This window comes from Callorhinchus milii, unplaced genomic scaffold (genome assembly GCF_018977255.1).
Source record: "Callorhinchus milii isolate IMCB2004 unplaced genomic scaffold, IMCB_Cmil_1.0 Scaffold1, whole genome shotgun sequence".
NCBI lineage: Eukaryota > Metazoa > Chordata > Chondrichthyes > Chimaeriformes > Callorhinchidae > Callorhinchus > Callorhinchus milii.
Genome location: NW_024704742.1, coordinates 29279443 through 29299457, shown reverse-complemented (window position 1 = coordinate 29299457; position 20015 = coordinate 29279443). Strand labels below are relative to the sequence as shown.

General features: G+C 42.0%; 1 long non-coding RNA gene and 1 other non-coding gene across 2 annotated transcripts; one reads left to right on the top strand and one right to left on the bottom strand.

The window, feature by feature from the left end:
- On the top strand, positions 1-17777 carry LOC121849789. The gene is made up of 3 exons (XR_006085350.1): positions 1-47; positions 17321-17503; positions 17597-17777. It is a non-coding gene; the product is annotated as an uncharacterized LOC121849789 (long non-coding RNA).
- Positions 9370-9441, bottom strand: trnat-cgu. Its single transcript has one exon. It is a non-coding gene; the product is annotated as a tRNA-Thr (tRNA).
- Positions 17778-20015: the final 2238 nt, after the last annotated feature.

Sequence of the window (20015 nt, the reverse complement as noted above, 5' to 3'; positions counted from 1 at the left end):
ACGTGGCCTTGTACCTGCCGCCGGCGGGGAGCGACGACCAGGAGACGGTTAGTGACGTAGATGACCTGATGACTTCACACCCCCCCCCCCCACCCACCCCCGCCCGAATGACGTCACTGGCTCGGCCAGTGTCGGGTAGGACCTTCCCGGGAGCGAAGCCCAACAGGGAATGGGCCGCACTGCAGACACCGGACCCCCAAACCCGCATCGCTGGGAACACGCGACAGGTCATGAAGTCCACCCCCGGCTCCCCTTCCCATCCCAGGTCCCTGAGAGAGCCGCGGCCTCCCAGCTCCGCTCTTTCCTCTCCTCTCCGCCCACTCCCGCCACGAACCCCTCCCAACAGCGCGGAAACCGCTCCGGTCCAGGTCCCGAACGACACCCTGACCCTGTGCGGCCAGAGGCTCCCCTCTGCCTCCCCGTCCTCCTCGACCTCTCCGCCGCCTTTGACACCGTGGACCGCCGCCTCCTCTCCTCCCACCTCAGCCCCCGAGGTTCTGTCCGTGACCGGCTCAGGTCCTACCCTGCACACCGCCTCCACTTTGTCGCGGCAAACGGCTTCTCCTCCGGCCCCCGCACCGTCTCGTGCGGTGTTCCTCAGGGCTCTGTCCTCGGTCCCCTCCTCTTCACCCTCCACATGCTCCCCCCTTGGTGACGTCATCCGCAGACATGGGGTAAATTGCCACATGTATGCGGCTGACACTCAACTCTACTTCTCTGACTCCACCCTGAACTCCAGGACTACTGAGGTCCTGACCGACTGCCTGTCCGACATCAAGTTCTGGACGAGGGACAACTTTCTCCAACTCAACCCCTCCGCACCTCGGGCACCGACAGCATCAGCCTCCACGGCTGCACACTCAACCTCACTAAGCCCTGTCAGGAACCTGGGTGTCTTGTTTGACCCTGAACCGTCCTTTCTCACCCAAATCCACGCTATGACCGGCATTGCCTACCACCACCTACGCAATATTGCCAGACTCGCCACTGCCTCACTCACCCCTCAGGCTGCCAAACCCTCACCCACGTCTTCGTCACCTCAAGGCTTGATTATGGGAACTCCCTCCTCATCGGCCTTCCCAACTCTTCCCTTCACAAGCCGCAGATCATCCAAAACTCTGCAGCTCGTGTACTCTCGCGCACCAGGCTCCGCGACCCCATCACTCCCACCCTCGCCCGACTCCACTGGTTCCCCATCCCCCAGAGGATCGAGTTCAAGATCCTCGTCCTCACCTTTAAAGCCACCCATGGCCTTGCGCCCTCCTAGCTCTGATCTGCTGACTCCCTACGAGCCTGTCCGCTCCCTATGTTCATCGGGCTGTGGCCTGCTCCATGTCTCCCGCCCGACCTGCCCTACCATCGGTGGCCGGGCTTTCAGCCTCTCTGCCCCTACACTCTGGAACTCCATTCCACGGTCCCTTTGCATTGCTTCCTCCCGTGCCTCCTTCAAGGTCGGTCTCAAGTCCTTTCTCTTTGACCGTGCCTTTGGTCTCCCTTCCACCTCTCTGCCTTCCCTCACCCCTACACCATCCCTCCTCCCCCACGCTCGGGCCCCAACACCTGACTGTTCAGGATTTGGGACGTCCTCCCGGTGTGAAAGGCGCACTATAAATGTAATTTTGTTGTTATTGTCAGAGTTCACAAGGCACTGGGAAAAGTTCTAAACCAGGGCATCTGATTTAGGATGAATTTGTTCCCCAGAGTACAGTCCCAGAGTATTCAGCTCAACATCCTTGTCCTCACTTTGAAACCTCTCCACTGCAACCCCCCACCCCCTTCCATACAACCCTAACTCCGCCTACTCCCTCCACCCCGTCCCCACCGTCGGCAACCTTTCTGGCCCCATTCTTTGGAACTTCATCCCGGAGTCCCTCTGCCTCGTCCATTCCCTCCTCTCCTCCAAGGTGCATCTCAAGACATTTCTCTTTGACCGGCGGCTTCGGTCATCTTCCCCCCCCCACCACCACCACCACCCGCGCACACATGCCTCTTGATTCTAAACTACAGCTCAGGTGTAAACTCTCGACTGTCCAGCGACACGAAAGGAGCTACATAAATGTAATTTGTTGTCGTTTGTTGTAGTATTGCAGAGCTGACTCAGTAAACAGGCTGCTCAGATCACCACAGAGAATTGCTGTGATTCAGCAAACGGCCAAATAGTGCTTGAGTTTCCCACGTAGCGCCATGTTCCAATTTTCATACTCAGTCCGAACGGATTGACGGCTGCGTTCACCTACAAATACACAACCACTGCACTTCACAATAAAATGAAGCATTTTGAGATATCTCAATAATGTGGGGCTATATCAAAATGCAAAGACTATTATTTAAGATTTTGTTGGGTTTTTTTAGACATTCCTATTGATTCTAATTCTATAACTTTCTGGAGCAGAAAATTCCTCATCTTCACAACCCTCTGTTTTTTTGGCCTTCAGTTCTAACTGTCTTGGTTCTGGTTTTAAGGCTATGTACTCTTGTAATGGATCCCTCCACCAAAGGGAAGAATTTTCCACTATTTAACTTGGCATTGTCTTTCAAAGCATACAACGTGGGGAACACCGGCACCTTGTGGCCCTTCAGTGTGTTACAACACATTTAATGTGAGATTAGATTGAAGAATACTCTTTGGCCAATTTGACTTGGTGGCGCACTTAATAATAATAATCCTTGCATTTGATATAGCGCTTTTCACGTCTTCTAGACGTCTCAAAGCGCTTCACAGAATATACTGTAAAGTGAAATTGACTGTATATTTTGTGGGTGAAATTTACCTCTCAATCATATCGAAAGATTGTGGGTCCAAACTCCACATTAGGACTTTGAACTTGAACATAGACTAGCCTGACTTTCGAAGCAAGGAGTTTGCATAGTCGAGCTTCGATGTAATGAAAGTGTGTATGAAGGTTTCGGGGGCCTGCGGTGTGAGACAGTGGCAGAGCCAGGAGATGTTGTGGAGGTGGGGGAAGACAGAGTGGGTCATGGCATAGATGTGGGATAGAAAGGATAGTTGAGGGTTCAACAAGACCTCAAGGTTCTGGACTGGCTTAGTAATGTGGAGTGTGCAACCATGGATGGTGATGCTGTCAGCACCTGAGATGAGGAGGCGCTGACGGGAGCTAATCAGGAGAGCCTCAATCTTGTTAACGTTCAACTGAAGAAAATTAACTCTCATCCAGGACTTGATGGTCCTGGCGTCAAGGGTGGAGGCAGAGAGGTAGAGTTGGGTGTCATCTACAAATATGTGGACGTTGACCCCATGTCTGTGGATGATGTCACCAAGAGGGAGCACATAGATATTGAAGAGGAGGGGACCAAGGACAGAGCCCTGAGGAACGCCATATGAGACGGTGCGGGGGCTAGAGGAGAAAATGTTTATGGGGATGAAGTGGAGGTGGTGTGAGAGGTACAATCTGAACCAGTCAAATTAACCCTGTGTAAAAGTAATAATACTCCACGTTTTCAAAGAACTGTGCATTCTTTAACGGTGCAAATTAAAATGTTGCATTGTGCAGATACATCATTTTCTGCAAACTAAACAGCTCTCTCAGCTAAATGGCAAGAGGCAAGACTGATTGTAGATTACAGGCCAAATCAATATTGTTGGCGCTGAAGCAGAATATGGCTTGTCAGTTGTGCAAATGAAAAATTGGGATATTTAGAGAAATAAAAAGCCTTTATAGATGTACCAAAGACTGATGCTGCGATGCTCCTGTCATCAACAAAGCACAGCACAAAACGTGTACATTAAGCTAGCAGGGCTCACTAAATGAAAGAGAGAATGGATTTATTTGGAACCTTGTTGGAAAATGTGTTTTAAATAACAAGAACAGCAACGTGCATTTATATAGAGCCTTTCATTTGGGGTAGCGTCTCGGAGTGCTTATCAGTGGGGTACGTTTGATGCCGAGCTGGGAAAACATGGGAGGTGGCAGCAGGCACGATCGAAAAGGAAAGCCTTCAGGTGTGATCTGAAGATGGGCAAAGGTGGAGGGATTGGGGCAGGGAGTTCCAGAGGACAGTGATTGAGAGCACAATGATAAAATAATCTATCAAAGATTATACTCAAGTTCTGACTGATTTTAGCTGTGGATCACCACCTCTTGGGAGGCTTTTTGTGAATTGTGCTCCATTTTCCAATGACTGCATTTTACTGGTCAGATGGGTGTCTGACACACGTGGAAACCCATCACCACGTTTAGGATAAGAGTATTCAAAATCAGACAGAATTCCATAAATATATGCCACCAATATACAGAAGTTTCTCTGTGTCTTGAATGGAGTGCGCGTTTTCTCCCTGGAGAGATGCATCCTGCTTACTTAATTAGAGAATGTCAAGCGCAGGTTGACTTGCTCAATCCCTCCCTTCGTTCAAGGCATGTCTCAAAATGTACGTCTTTGTGCTTTTGGTCATCTTTCCCCTCACGCCCTCGGCTTCCACCCCCATGTGCAGGGTGCCCACACAGCACTGTGAAGTGCTTTGAGACGTCCTCCCCACGTGAAAGACACTGCTTACATGTAAATTGATGCTGTATTGTTCTCGGGTTTCTTCCTAAATCCGACTTTCTGTGTCCTGTCACAGATTATATTGTATCTGTACCTAAGGTTTATCGGTATAATAATCTGCATTAATCTCCACTAATTAATATTACAATAAGAATTTAAATAAGAAGCTAATCTTCCCAGGATGTTTTGTCCCACCACCACCCTCCAGTTTTCTCCGCTCTCCTGAAAGTGATGATTCATGCAAGTGGTAGGCTTTGGTGGCACAGAGTGCCACTCTCTCTGCCACCAAAGCTGGACTCACAGAGTGCCATAGATCCTGTGTTGCCTTTGCTTTGTGTGGAACATTCATTCTATAAACTTTGTGGGTGACGTGGCCGTGCGTTTTATGTTCCAGTCCTTGTTGGTGAAAATTGTGGTCCATTTTAGCGCTTATTATTTCTGTCAGTATAACTGGCAAAAATGTCATTTGTTTCGTCTATGACTTCTGCTGCTGTTGTGGCCTCAAGATTTCAAAATACTTTGATGTGCAAGTCCACCACTATTAGATTCTGTTGTTGGAGTATTTCGGATGAGACGTAAAACTGAGGTCTGCCTGTTCAACTGACTGCCATGTTTCGCTCACGAAATATAGAGTCAATCCACTTTATAGTATATCCTGTGAAGTGCTTTGAGACTTCTAGACATGTGTACCTCAGCTGATAAGGCCACCGCCTTCTGTCCTCCTCCTATCCCTCGCACGGAACTTTTTCTGAGAAACTTACTGTTTTGCCCCAGTCTATTCCTTTGATAATATGACAACCTATTTAGCATTTATATGGCTGCTTAACATGGTCTTTTGTGAAAAACATGCACAATGGGATAAGGACAGGTGTACATCTATATCGCAAGACATCTTTTTCAGTTTATCTTTGTCTCCCAGGTACAAGATGCAGGTGGCAGCATTGATTAAATTTTAATCTCTTCTCTCTAAGGGTGAAGCCGTACAATCTGGAATCAAAACCATATTAGTGGAATTGCTGGCTGTTTGGTTCTTCCGTCTGGCATTTCAGCTCATAGAAATTCAACAGACTGTTTCATTGGCTCATTTTATATTTACCAGCACTAAACATCACTATAAAAAAACATTAAGTAAGACTCCAATGTTACATACTGTACTAATAGCAGTATTATCATATTGGCATGTTTTCCCCTGTGATAGACAAAAGTAGTATAAAAAGCAACAGGAGGAAGTGACTTACAAGTTATAGTCTGATCAGAGGGCTTTGTATTACTTGGATGCATTGCATCAGAACTTTGAACTCACACTTCAGCGCAGTGCTGGGGTGTGCTGCGTTGTTGGAGGTACGTTTTTTTGGGTGAGACATTAAACTGAGGTTCCATCTGCTTATTCAGGTGGACATCAAAGATCCCGTGGACCTATTCAAAAAGAGAAGGTGCAACCGTAGCACATTTGAGTCCAGATGAGAAGGCTACGTGTTCAAATCATGTCAGGCTCAAGTCCTTAGGGTTCGATAAGGTTAACATAAAGAGGCTGTTTCCACTGGTTGGGAATCAATAACCAGGGAACCCAAGTATAAGCTTGTGACGAACGGATCCAAAAGAGAATTTAGGAGGAACTACTTCACACAGAGTATAGTGAGATAGGAGAACTCCCAGTCCAAAATGATGGTTGAATCAGATGGTATAAATGCAGTCAAGAGGAAGCTAGACTTCCACATGAGGGAAAGGGAAATGAAAGGGTATGGGAGGGTATAAGAAATGGGTGAAGACTCGTGGAGTATTAAACACCGGCATGGTTTAGTGGTTAGCTCAAGTAGTCTGTTTCTGTACTGATAAAAGAAGTTATGCACTCCATATTTTATACTGTATTACAGTCGCAGGCTGCTAAAGAAACTTCACAAAATATCGTAGCTAGCAAGCAAGTGCAATATGTCCACCTAACTGTCACCTTATCCGACAACCCCTCTCCCCACCTCTTCCTTTCCTGGGGAGGGATTGCTCACTCCAGAATTGTCAAGCAGAAACTCGGGATCTATAAGTATTCAGGACTGCTCAGTTGCTGAAACTGACTCACGACAAGGGATTTCTCAGTGTGACACTGTAGTTTCACAGATCAAAAGTAAATGTCTGTTTCATTTACCTTTTTGCTCAGTGCCTAGCACACCTTTACCATGCAAGAAGCTTCGCTTAGCACTCTGGTAATGAAGAGGAAACAAAAGATTGATAACTGGACTATATGTAATAATAGGAATAATAACGCTTGCATTTGATTTAGTGCCTTATCATGTCATTGAGGCGTCTCAAAGCGCTTCATAGAATATACTGTATATATATACAGTATATATAGAATATATGTAAACAGCGGGCACTGGGCTACAAGCCCATGCTGACACTCAAAGTAACTGCTGCTCTCTCTTGTAAGGCGTGATCCAACCCGAACTCTGTCGCGTGAATCAGGTTCGCAACGAACTGCCTGTATGTTATCCTGTGAGTAACGCAGTGCGGGAGACGGATTAGCTAATTACCAAAATAAATGTTGCTGTGTGTAATTGCCCTATTAATAGTGCAGCTGGGTATCATTGCTCATTATCTTGACATATAAATGATGATCCAAAATGTTGGAAAGAAATATGAATAAAGTTGCTTGATGATTTTTTAATACGTTTTGTGTGACGTACTTGAGTATATAATGAGTTTAAATTATACTGGAATTAGTTCCCCCCAGTTTAGCAGTCAATTTTAATGAGTCATTGGCTCCTATCAGCGAGCACTGGTATCTGCAGCATGGGCTCAGGCCTGTGTCTTGAAATTTAATTTTTATTTTCCAATTTTATCTCTGATTTTATCCTCCTAAAGACCTTAAGGCAGCATCTTAATCAGGGGATCAGGGTAGTTCTGGTACATTACATAGGACAAGGAAACAGACCTTTTGACCCAACGCTTCCATGACGATGTTTATACTCCATACTAACTTCCACCCCTTCTTTTCCCATCACCTATAGCCCTCTATTGCCTTCTCTCCCTTCATATATGCATCAAGTTTACTCTTAAATACAGTACATTGATTTTTTTGTTTCAACTACAGCTTCTGAACAGACCTTTTAATTACAATGCCTTGCCTATTCGTCACACCCCTTGATACCCAAGTACCTGTTTATCTCTCTTTTAAACATGTCTATTGATTTCACCCCTACAGCTTTCTGGGGCAGAACATTCCACATCTTCACAGTTCACTTTCCAACCTGTCAATTCATTTCATTATTTTGAATCCCTCTCAATAAAATTACTCCTTAGCCTCCTCTCCTGTAAACTTAGTTCATCGAACTCTCATTGTAGCTAAACTCTGTCAGGCCAGGAATCAATCTAATTAACTATCGGTTGACACCTTCCAAAGATAGTATATTCCTCCTAAGATTGGGTGCCCAAAACTGATCAGTTACACAATGGACCAATGCCTCTATCAACTGAGCCATAGAGAGAATGTGGTTCATATACCAGAATCGTCTTCAACTGTAGGCACAACTGGATCACTTTAGGCAATTGGATATACTCAGGTTCCTTTGTGGCTTCTGCGTTTTAAATAACAGGGTAAATCATAGATACTCTCTTTCAAGCCCAAATCTGACTGCAGGTCAAGGTCATTCACCTACAAAATACACAATCGCTACACTTTACAGTAAATCCTGTGAATTGTTTTGAGACTTCCGATTTGAAAGGAAGAATTATTATTATTTCGTATCCGAGCCTGGCATCTCTCTCCTGATGGTGGAGGCATTCAATGCTCAAGATCACTGTTACTATTCACTGTTGATGTGTCAGTACATATTCATTACTGCATGTATAATTTATTATTGAGTAAACGAGTAGATTTAAGTACATTTGTCCAAGGGTAAATATTATACAACTGGTATATGACTGTCCTGGTAATCCCCAGTGACATCCTAATGCGGAACATTAATATGTAGTCCCACCCCTTCTACCCACAGCAAAGAAATGTGGTTACTGAGCGATCAGTGAGATAAGGATTATTATGTGGATTAAGTCCTATTTAAAGCAAATGAACCATGAAAATCCCTCCTGTGGATATTCTTGTCACATTACAGGAAAGTTTTAAAATAATATGCCATGCAGTGACCAAAGAGGATCATGTCTAATTATCTCTGCAAACCCTGAATATAACACAGATGAACAATTATGGCTGCAACATGTGTTTGTATAGATGTTTGTCTGTAGCAAAACCTGCTTCCAGAATGAGAGCGAATTTAAGAATTATTCCAAATTTAAATCTTAAAATTTCAAGACAATGATTTTAAGGCTAAGACTCAGAGACTTTTCAGGTCTGTTTTCTTCTTAAAAAGAACAGCCTTCTTACAGCAGAAAGGCAGTGCATAATTAATGTCCCATAGAGATCACATGAATCTCAAGCGATGATCTTTTGGGCTAACGTGCTGCATTTGGGTAGCAGTATTCCTGGTGGTGCGATCATGAACAAAGAGAAAGGCTTGGAATCACCTTTCCTCAAAACAGCGCCCCCCCCCCACTTCAAGAAATAAATCCACTAGTATCATAATAATAATACTAATATTCCTTGCGTTTGATGTAGTGCTTCTCACGTCTTCTAGATGTCTTGAAGCACTTCACAGAATATAATGTAAAGTGAATTGACTGTATATTTTGCAAAATGCGGCAGCCAATTGCACACAGCAGTGGCCCACAAACAGTGGTGGATTGAGTGACCAAATTATTAATGTTTTTTTTTAGGATTATTATCCCTGGAAAAGCAATCGGCTAATCGACTAACAACTGGGTTCCTACTTACTGCTAAGTAAATAGAGACGTGTGGAGTAAGGAAACTTGCCCAACATTTCACCCTGCTGGGAATGGAACCCAGGTCTCTCGCTTACGAAGCGAATGCTCTAACCACTGAGCTACAGAACTCCACATGATATTATGGGATTGGGATGGGAGGCATTGTATGTTTACATTCTGCAGGCTGATACTGAGTGCCTCATACTTATAAGGCCATAAATGATGAGATTGAGGTTCAAGGTATTGTTAGAGCTTTGTCTGAAACCCTCCTTTACTCCCGATCTACTAGACATTCTCCCAACATAATAGGTGCTACATCAAATGTAAGGATTATATATTAGGATTATTATAATAATAATTTCTATATGTACTGTACAGCGCTTTTTAGCCGATTATAGCTGGGTAACAAATTCTCAGTCCTCATGAATTCATTACAATTTAGTATGAGTGTGCTTTTAAGAACAATCTTCCAAGAACGATAGGAACGTTTCAAACAGGTTTTATGGTAATTCATGCTCTTTCCCATGTAGGGAAGGAGGATGGAGAAGGGAGTTTCTCCTGGAGTTGACTGACCAACAATCTCCCAGTTAAATTAATCATTCAACTGTTTGTGACGCATTGTGTGCAAATTGGCTGTCGTATTGGTTTCCAAATATATAATCACTAGAGTTTAGAGTAACCTCTGTGAAGCACTTTGAGATGTTTTGACGTGATAAGGCTTTATAATATCATTATTATTATAATAATCCTGATATATAATCCTTACATTTGATTTAGCACCTTTTATGTTGGGAGAATGTCTCAAAGCACTTCACAGAATATATTGTAAAGTGGAGTGACTGTACCTTGTGAGTGAATAGGGCAGCCAATTTGCACACAGCAATATCCTACAAACAGCCATGACCAATATTATTTGGGGGAATGTTGGGCAGGGCACTGGGAGAAATTCCCTGTCTTTTTAAATAGTGCATTATTATTATTATTAATAATAAGAACCAATGATACAGATAATAGAAGATAATGTCCTACAGGTTATGGATTTGTGTCCTTTTAGCATTGCCATTATTAATACGTTTATGTGCTGTGTAATTCATGTATGTAAAATATTACAAGCAAAAAGTCACAAGAAAAATATTTTAAAAATATGTATAAAAATGTATAAGAAGTATTCCCTATTTGTCTGCTGCAGTTAATGGCACAACATGTTAATGTTAGTGGCAAAATCAATGACCTTGTGTATTAAGACTATGGCTGCTATTGTGACAGAAACAAACACTTATTTACGCAATAAAACTCACAGGAGCAAACATGATGGAAGACTCCAGACCTCAAAAGTGAAGTGTCTTCTCCTCCTCCCCCGGAAATAATTGATGATAAAACTCCCTGTCCAATGACCATGAACCTTTACACTAATAATCTACTGTGAAGTGCGGCCTGTGGAAAACAGCTGAGGGGACTTGTGGGTGTCAGCAATCTTTGAGTGAAAGCCAGACATCTTTCAGGAATTTTTTCTCTTTTTTTTGGTCTGCCTTGAAACCTATTTAGAACCCCAATGACTCATTGCTGGCGACAGTGCAATGATAGTTTCTGCTGATGCTCGGGTTTTACATACATCCTCGCTCAATCTGGAGCGGGTTTAGTACAAACAGATAGAATAATGCAGGGTGTGAGTGAGTTACAAGTCAATGGATTACAATAATAATAATAATCCTTGCATCATTTGATATAGCCCCTAAACATGTTTTCTAGACATCTCGGAGCGCTTCACAGGATTTTTGCTGTTTAGTGACTATATTTTGTTGACAAATGCAGCAGCAAGCAATATTCCCAAAACAGCTATGAAGTGAATGATCAGTTTTAACTGGGGGTTGTTGGTTAAGAGTCCGGGAGGTACTCTGTTTCTTTTTTTGGAATAGTACTAGGGGATCTCTAATGTCCACCTCAACAGGTAGACAGGACCTTGGTTTAACATCTCATCTAAAGGATGACAACTCTGAGAATGTAATGCTCTGGAGTGCCAGCCTAGACACTGAGCTCAAAGGCTCAACAAGGGGCTTGTACCTGCACCCTTCTCACTCCGAGGTCAGATTGCTACCTCAGGCATACAGGTAACCTTTTCCTCCTGCACCTTGCCCTTCCCTCTCTTACGCTGGTCCTTTGGTTGATGTGGAGATTGGCTATTTGGACCACTTCTAGTAAATCCAATTTGATATGAGCTCATTTTAAAACTCTGCTGCTAAAGAAAGAGATATCAGACAGAATGAGTTACTTCAAGCATTTTACCATGAACGCAACAAGCCCCATGTTTGAGCATTTAACTTAGAAATCGTGGACAGCATTTTTATGATAACATACTTACAATGTGCAATTTGAGGATCATCATGTGAACCTAGTGATTTTAGTCCAGTGTGAAGCCTTACAATTCCCTGCTGCTATTGCATTATTTTTCTTTTTTTTCCCTTTCTCAGAAGTGCAGGAGAGAAAAGATGTAATTAACAAGGAAATCATAAAGTGAATCTCTACCAATTTGGACAGATAAACATTTGATGCAGAGCCAAGATGCTGATAGCTGTGTTTTGTTTTATAATTACCCTTTGTGTTGTTATTGAGTTTGACCCATCCTTGTATACTTGTTGCCAAGACTTTCTTCACAATTAATTGCAATGTTGTGTTTTCATGTAATGCCGAATGCCCACCAGGGCCATTTCTGCAGTCCATCAGAACACATTACCTTCAGAGGATTAGATGCAAGAAGGCTGCTGCTGTCAACTTTTATGTGCAGAGAATACATCACACACTTAAATGTTTGATATACGTTTTGCTTGTAAAATGTTTCATTTGGTGAAACCTTCATCCGTGATTTAAAAACACACTATACTATTTGCCTGAAAGAAATGTGTATTTACTACTGACTAAAGGATCTTAATTGGTTTATGCTGATTAATAAAATTTGCAACCTTTTAGTACATATTTATAGCAGGGTTTAAGCTCTAGTGAAAAGATCACTATTTTGATTAAGATATCTATACACCGTAGAAATATAGTACAAAAACAACTTGCATTTATACAGCGCACTTTACATCTGGTGTATAATGGATTCAAAATGATAATTATCACATAATTTCTGTTAGGAAACATTGCATTTTTCATCTCAGAAATTGAAGCGTCACAAGATCATACAATTGATTCAGATGAAGAAGGCTCTTTGGGCCATTTGATCTCATCCTTTCAGAAAAAAAAACACCTCCCCATCTCCCCATCACAGCATCAAAGTGTATTTTAAATTATTCCAGCGCCATGCTTTCAGTCAACCTTCATGGCAATCTGTTCTAATCATTGATTAACCGCTGGGTAAAGAAATACTTCCTGGTGTCACATTTAAAATGTGATACAGTTCTATAAGGTCCCCTCAGACAAGTCTCCTTTCAAGGCAGATGATCCCTTGCTTACCTAATTGTTGTTCATTTAGTTCATTTCTGTAACACTGAACAATTCTCACTGTTCTCCTCTGTATGGCCTCTAGGGCTTGGAGTCAGTTTCAGTCTCATTTGAAGGCAGAGGTGAGAGGGAGTGGGGCCTATAATTGGCTATAATGTAATCTTCTAGAGTCCAGATTAGCACCAAGAAATAAAACCAGCCATGGGCTCCCACTCATGATGGTTCACTCAACCTCTGCTGAAAAGTGCAAATATAGGTTTCATTTGAGGCCAGTATAGAGTTGTGATATTCCTCTGCAACAGAATTGCCTGCCACAGCACTCACTTCCTTGTCTCACACATGAAGAATATCAAGTAACGTATTTGTATTTACTTTTCATGAAGTTTCAACAAGACCCAAATATAAATTATCCGTTGTGCAATTTTACATACAATTGCATATAATGTACAGCAAAGAAACAGGTTGTTCGGCCCAACTAGTCCGTGCCAATGTTTCTACGCCACATGAGCCCGACTCGCTCCTTATCCCCTCTATTCCTTTCTCTCTAATGTATGTATTATTTATTGCACAATTTTAACTATAAGAGACAAAATTTGATAATAATAGAATCATTATCAGAGTGTGTGGATAATAACTGAGTAATGAAGTGTAGCATCTGACCACGAGGGAATGTTCATGTGAGCAAGTTCAATAACTGAATTATTCTGTTGCTGAATACAAGGGATGCAAGCAAAAAAATAGGTTAGAATTTCCCAATCCGAATATCTTTTGGAGGAACCAAATTATTCAACATGACAATGATGATCAAGACTACTGTAACTTTCATATTAATTAAAAATGATATCTTCATGACAATTCAAAACCCTTACTGTTAAATTGGCAGGAGGCTCCAAGGTTCGCTCCATCCTGGATATCCTTGATTTGGGCCTCTGAATTTGACATCTTGCAAGAGACCTCTAAACGATGAAGAAACACCTTTAACAGAAATATGCAGTGATCAGGTTCTTATGACTCCTGGACTCTCTGTGCCACTAGTCAGGTACGCCAGTACTTTATATAGGACAATGAACTTCTGTGTAATTTACCAATAAAAGGAACCTGATAACGTGAAACCCAACTTCACTCGACACTGCTCTTTATTTTCCTAATATTTTGCTCTTCCATTTCTCAGGGAGGAGGATGGGGGTTAGTAAGGTGGGATGGGGAGGTGGAAGGAGGAAGACATTCCGCCATGATCTAACCATTTTTCAGAGCATTTAGATTTTGGAACAATTCTTAATTGTTTCAAAAAACAGGTTCAAAAAGAAACTTTCAGCTACTAGGACCCGAAACTCTGGAACACTCTTCCTCTATCCCTCCGCCTTGCCCCATTCCTTCCCCATCTTCAGATCGCCCCTGAAGACCTTCCACTTTGACCGAGCCTACGGTCACCTCCCCCTCCCCCCGGCTTGATGTTGTGCTCCGCCACTGTCGAGTGCTCTGTGACGCTACCCTACGTGAGAGGCGCTATATAAATGCAAGTTGTTGTGGTTGAAAACTGAATTTGAGAATTGTTCAAAATTTTTGTGCTCTGAAACTCTTAACAACTCCAAGATGGAATTTCTCCACCCTGAAGGCTGAGGTACAGTTCCAAGGTCTTCAGGAGCCCTCTACTGCAGTACAGTACCTCCAAGAACCTAATCCACGTGCGAGCTTGGACAGTGAGCAAACAGCAGGCCATCAATCTATGAGGGTATCACAGCCTCACGTGGCACTTTCCAGCCTTGGTCACTTGCGAGTGATCAGCCTCGACTTTAAGCTCTACGAGACGCCGCCCGGCGTCAAGGGTGCTATATAAATGCAAGTTGTTGTTGTTATTGTTGTTTGTCGCTCCCTCATCTGGAGATAAAGAGGGCCATTGTAACATTGTTACATTGCCCTGCCTGAGATCAGCTAACAGACATCTACTTTGTCATAATAATAATCCTTGCATTTGATATAGCACCGTATCACGTCTTTGAGACGTCTCAAAGCGCTTCACAGAATATACTGTAAAGTGAATTCACCAGTAACACTAAACTTTGTTAGTGAGGGCTACCATTTATCTCAAGTGTGGCTCTCTTCCTTAGACCACTGGAAAATTCCACAGATAGACAATTGCTGGTTGACCTTCACTTTCATCCAACGCTTGTGTTATTTTCAGAAATGGCCTAGGGCTGAACATCTGACTGTCGCGCCATAGAGTCGCATGCTAATGCTTTTTTTTTAAATAACTGAAGAGTAATTAAAAAGAAATACAGTCAATAAACAATCAGAGCAATATTAATTATTCATTTTAATGGAACCGCTCAGCTTTATCAATGTTTCATGATGGGGCTTTCAGATCAGTGTGCTGTGCTTAGCCACACCAGCGGAGGGAGCTGGAGTCCATGGTAAGACTTCAGTTGCACAGAGCGAGCATTTGTTGTACCAAAAAAAGGACAAGAAGTTCAATTCGGGCAAAAGAATGATTGACTGACTCTCCGAAAACTCTCAGAGCGAGTTCTTGTTAATTATGCAATTTTCAGTAGAAATTAGGCTGTAACATTTACAGTACTGTGTTATTTTAAAGAGGCGCATTTATTGGGCTGTGTTCACACTGGGTTACATTGAGAAAATAACACTCAAGAGTTGCAAATCTTCCATATGTATTCAAATGTACTGGGAAATAAAAGTGCTTCATGACAGTAATTACAGTTCATCATTCTTGAATTTCCCATTATAGCACAGTGCCACTAAAAATAAAACACGCTGATGGATGTACAAAAGGACAGTGATAGAGTGCTTTAACCCAGGGTAGACTGCAGCCCTGTTTCAATGCAATAACAAACACCGACCCTGGTTGCTAATGTGTTTTCTTGTTCGTTTTTTCATCTTAATTTTGTCTTCTCACTTGACAGCTCCCGATTCATGCTGGGGGACATTCATGCTTTCAGCAGCATTATGTGGTCCAAGTGACCATTCTACACGTGTTAGCCCATCAGAGTGAGGAGAAAGTATAGCAAAAATAATACCCATCCTCACCAGAGACCTGCCATTTCTTATCCTCGTTGGCTTAAGACGGTTGACTTAAAATTTAAAACTTTATGAGATGCTAGGAAACTGAATTAAATTTTGAGTTTGCCCACAAAATGCACAGTCACTGCACTTTACAGTAAATCACGTGAAGCGCGTTGAGACACCCTCCTGATGTGAAAGACGTAGAACAAACAAAAAGGATGCATTTATTATTTAAATTTGTTCAAAATGCGGAACAAAGTTTTCAGCCGGACTGAAAAAGAACTGCTGAAAGTGGCTTTCAAATTAAGACTTCATTTAAGACTGTTTTCTAAAATTCCACACAATCAATATTAGGTGTGGCGGACGGTCTTTCGGGATTTTGATGGTTTATCGAATGTCTTCACGGGAAATGTTCCAGCAGGTGTTCACTAGATAGTGGTTGACAGCGACTTATTTTCTCCTCCCTAACTGTCGCGCTCCCTGAGATCAGCTAACTCAGCACAGACTAAACATCGAACCTGTCACCTTCGCTGTCAGTATGGTTCCTTTTTCAGGGAGGATCACATTGCAGAAGATCTGCAGGAGACTTTGATGGACGGCGGGGGTGGGGAATGTGGGGGTGGTGGAGGAGGAGGGGTGTTTGTATTTTCCTTGTCTGTAACAAGTATAACAATCTTTATTGTGTGCCTTTAAAATGAAGCATGCCTTTCCAGAGGTTGATAGATTTGCATATGAGATAAAAATGTTGTCAAACGTTGCTACATTTACTGACACTAAGGAGCATAACCTCTTTTATCCACCAAGACTATGGGTAAAGCTTATCTTTTTTGGTCCTAAATTATTTTAACTCTTTTAAAGCCATGTGTATTGCATAAAAAAAATATTTTTATTCGAAAATACAATTTGTATTTATATAGCGGGGTAATGTCACGGAGTGCTGAATAATAATCCTAACTTTTGATAAAGCACCTTATCGTATGATATAGTGTACAGGATAAACTGTAAAGCCATGTGATTGTGTATATTTTTGTGGATGAAATAGTTTGAACTGAATGATGCTGTGCACCTATTATTTTCTCTGCCAGTACTCCACTGGTTATAGTTCTGAGAGAGTGGAGATCCCCAGTTCTATTTATCGTTGGTAACCTTCAACAATGGCAAAACTCAAAGCCATCATTTTGGTAGAGGCATTGCAATGGAGTACCACATGGCAGGAAATCTTGAAAGCTGCACATTTGATCAAAAAGTGAAAAGCAGGGGCTGAACTGAAAGATTATAGGTGAGAGAAGGTCAGTTACCAGGTTATTCATCAGCCAATTTATCATCCAATCAGGATTGTCAGCCAAGTGACTGGGAGAATCTCTTCTCTTTTTCAAAAAGTGTCGTGGGATTTGTAATCTCCATCTGAAGAGTAGGCAGAAGGGATCTCGATTTAATATCCAATCCTAAAAGAGGCAACTTGAATGATCCAGTACTACACTGGAATGTCAGGCTAGACTGTGAGCTCAAATCCCAATGTGGGACTTCAACCTATAACCTTTTGACCCAACAGCGAGAGTGCTACCAACTGAGCCAGATTGACACGCAGGCCAAGCTGAATAATAAAGGTCATTGCTACTGAAAACAGCCTTGGCCACTCCACACACCGATTGTTGGTAGAAAACAGAATCAGAATGACACTTGGGCTTCAAAATATCATGTCCGTTAAAGTCACGCAATGGAAAGGATCACCAGTGTAAGTTATTGGTAACAGATAGACTCTACTGTGCGATTTCTTCACTTAGTTTGAATTTGCAAAATCCTCCGATTTAATGTGCTTTTATTTCAGAGTCTGCCGGTGCAGATTTGTGGATCCAGTGTGAAATTAATGCACAAACCATCCCTAGACGGTGCTCTTGTATTTGAGCAGCTTCTCGCTTGCTTCACTGTTGCAGAGAACCCTCGAGAATGCACAGGGCAGCCCGACTTCCAGAGAACACGTCTACTACAGCTGCTCTTTAATAAACAATTCAAAAAGATCAACTTCCCGTTTACCTGGTACTGAAATTGCTATACCACAGATTTCACACATCAGAAAATAGAATCCTTTAATTCCATAATCTGTCTTGTTTACCACAAGTACCTTAAGGTCCCATTTCTCCTACTTTCTTGCTTCCAGTTAGAGGCAGGTTAAAGAGTGTGATAATTAACTCTGAACATTGCCACTTTTTATTTCTGTTCACACCCAGTCTTAGCCTGTAAAACCATTGTGTCTTAAGATTTTGGTCTGTCGCGTGAGCTACCTCTTTGTACTTTCGGTCATCTTTCTCCCCACCTCCCTCAACACTCACCCCCACCTCGGGTGCCCAGCCATTAATAGTTAAACACTTTAGGATGTCCTCCTGACATGAATGTAAATTTGTATTGTACTGAATTATGAAAATTCTTAAATTCAGTCTTAATTTGGAATCCGTTTTCCCACAGCTCTTGAAAAGAATCGGCTTCAGAAATAAAGCTGAATTTAAGAATTTTCAACAATTCTACACAATCTTAAATTTTAACACATAATTGTCTTACAGGCTAAGACTAGTTGCAACTGTGGCCATTAAGTGCTTATGTCCTGACATGAGTCCTGCAGCGGATTGGTTAGAACACTCGCCTTGCAAGCGAGAGGACCCAGGTTCGATTTCAGGGCAAAGCCTTAGGCAAGGTTCCTTACTCCACGGGCCTCTGTTTCCTAGCCTTAAGTAGGAACCGGTTGTTAGTGAATTGGTGGATTGCTTCTCCGGGGAGTAATCCTTCAAAAAACTAAATAAAGCAAATAATGATAATTTGGTTACTCCATCCACAAGTTTGTGGGACACTGCTGTGCGTATTTGGCTGCCGTGTTTCACCCACAAAATATACAGTCAATTCACTTTACAGTATATTTAGTGAAACACTTTGAGACGTCTCAACGATGGATAAGGCACTATATCAAATGCAAGGATTATTATTATATTATGTAAAACCAGAGTATGTAGCATTCTTGCCTCTAAGTCAGAAGATTGTGCATCTCAAATAGTCACTATATTTTAATTTTATTTGGTTGTATTTAACTTAAATCAAATTGTTGACTTGGCGCTAATAATGCAAGGATTATTATTATTTTTATCATATACTGTTTTCTTTTTTACTCCTCACCTAACAATGTTCATCTCATTTCAACATTCTGCAAGGCCACCTAATTATCACATATAGCCACCACTTCTTTATAGCCTGTTGCACATTCGTTTTGCACATAACAATGAAGGATGGAGTAAGGACATTAGATAAAAAAAGACAGACACTATTAATTTCTAGCAAGTAAACAAGTTGCACAATCATCAGCAAAACCTTACTTAAAAGATTCAGTAGCACAAATGTTTTTTTTCATTATAGACAAAATATATACGGTAGCAATATAACAGCATAATTATCATTTAACAAAATTTCATCAATCTACAGTGTTAAAGTGATTCCAAATATATATTTCCTGCTGGTAAAGCCTAGCAATAATATATAATCCAACAGTGCATTATTCTTATGTCAAGAACAACTTGCCCATAATGTTTCAGTCCCCCTAAAGAATGGAAATCATACGCACATTACAATTCAGCAAAACAACTTAAGCCAAATTAACTATTAAGATACCAATCTAAATTAAAATTCTCATGCGAACACTTCAAACGCCAGGTTGGGAATTTGAACTCATGGTCTAGGTTGGCACTGCAGTGCAGGGCAGGGAGAGCGCCTCAATACCAGCAGTGCTGCCCTTAGTAATGAGACATTAAACGATTGGTGGTCAACCTGTGGCCCACAGGCTGGAAGTCACCGGTGGGGCCTTCATGAAGTGGCGCCCTTCCCACCCCAACATTTGGACAAGTCTGGGTAAGTCTGCATTTAATTGCTAGTGTGTTTGCAGTTTATTCTCGATTCAATATTTCTTGATTTATGGCAGAAATCATAAAATATTCAATCAAGAATATTTATTTTGTTGCCACCACTGCGTTAAAACCAATGTCCCCATCTGCCAGTTCAGGGGAACATGAAAGATCCCATTGACAGCATTGAAAAATGAAGGGAGTTTCTCCTAATGTCCTGACCAATATACTCCCTCAGTTAAAATTGATCATTCATGAAGTGCTGAAATTGACTGCTGCATTTGCCTACAAATGCACAGAAAGCTATGGGACTTTACAACATGATAAGGTGCTACATCAAAAGCAAGGATTATTATTAATGGATCA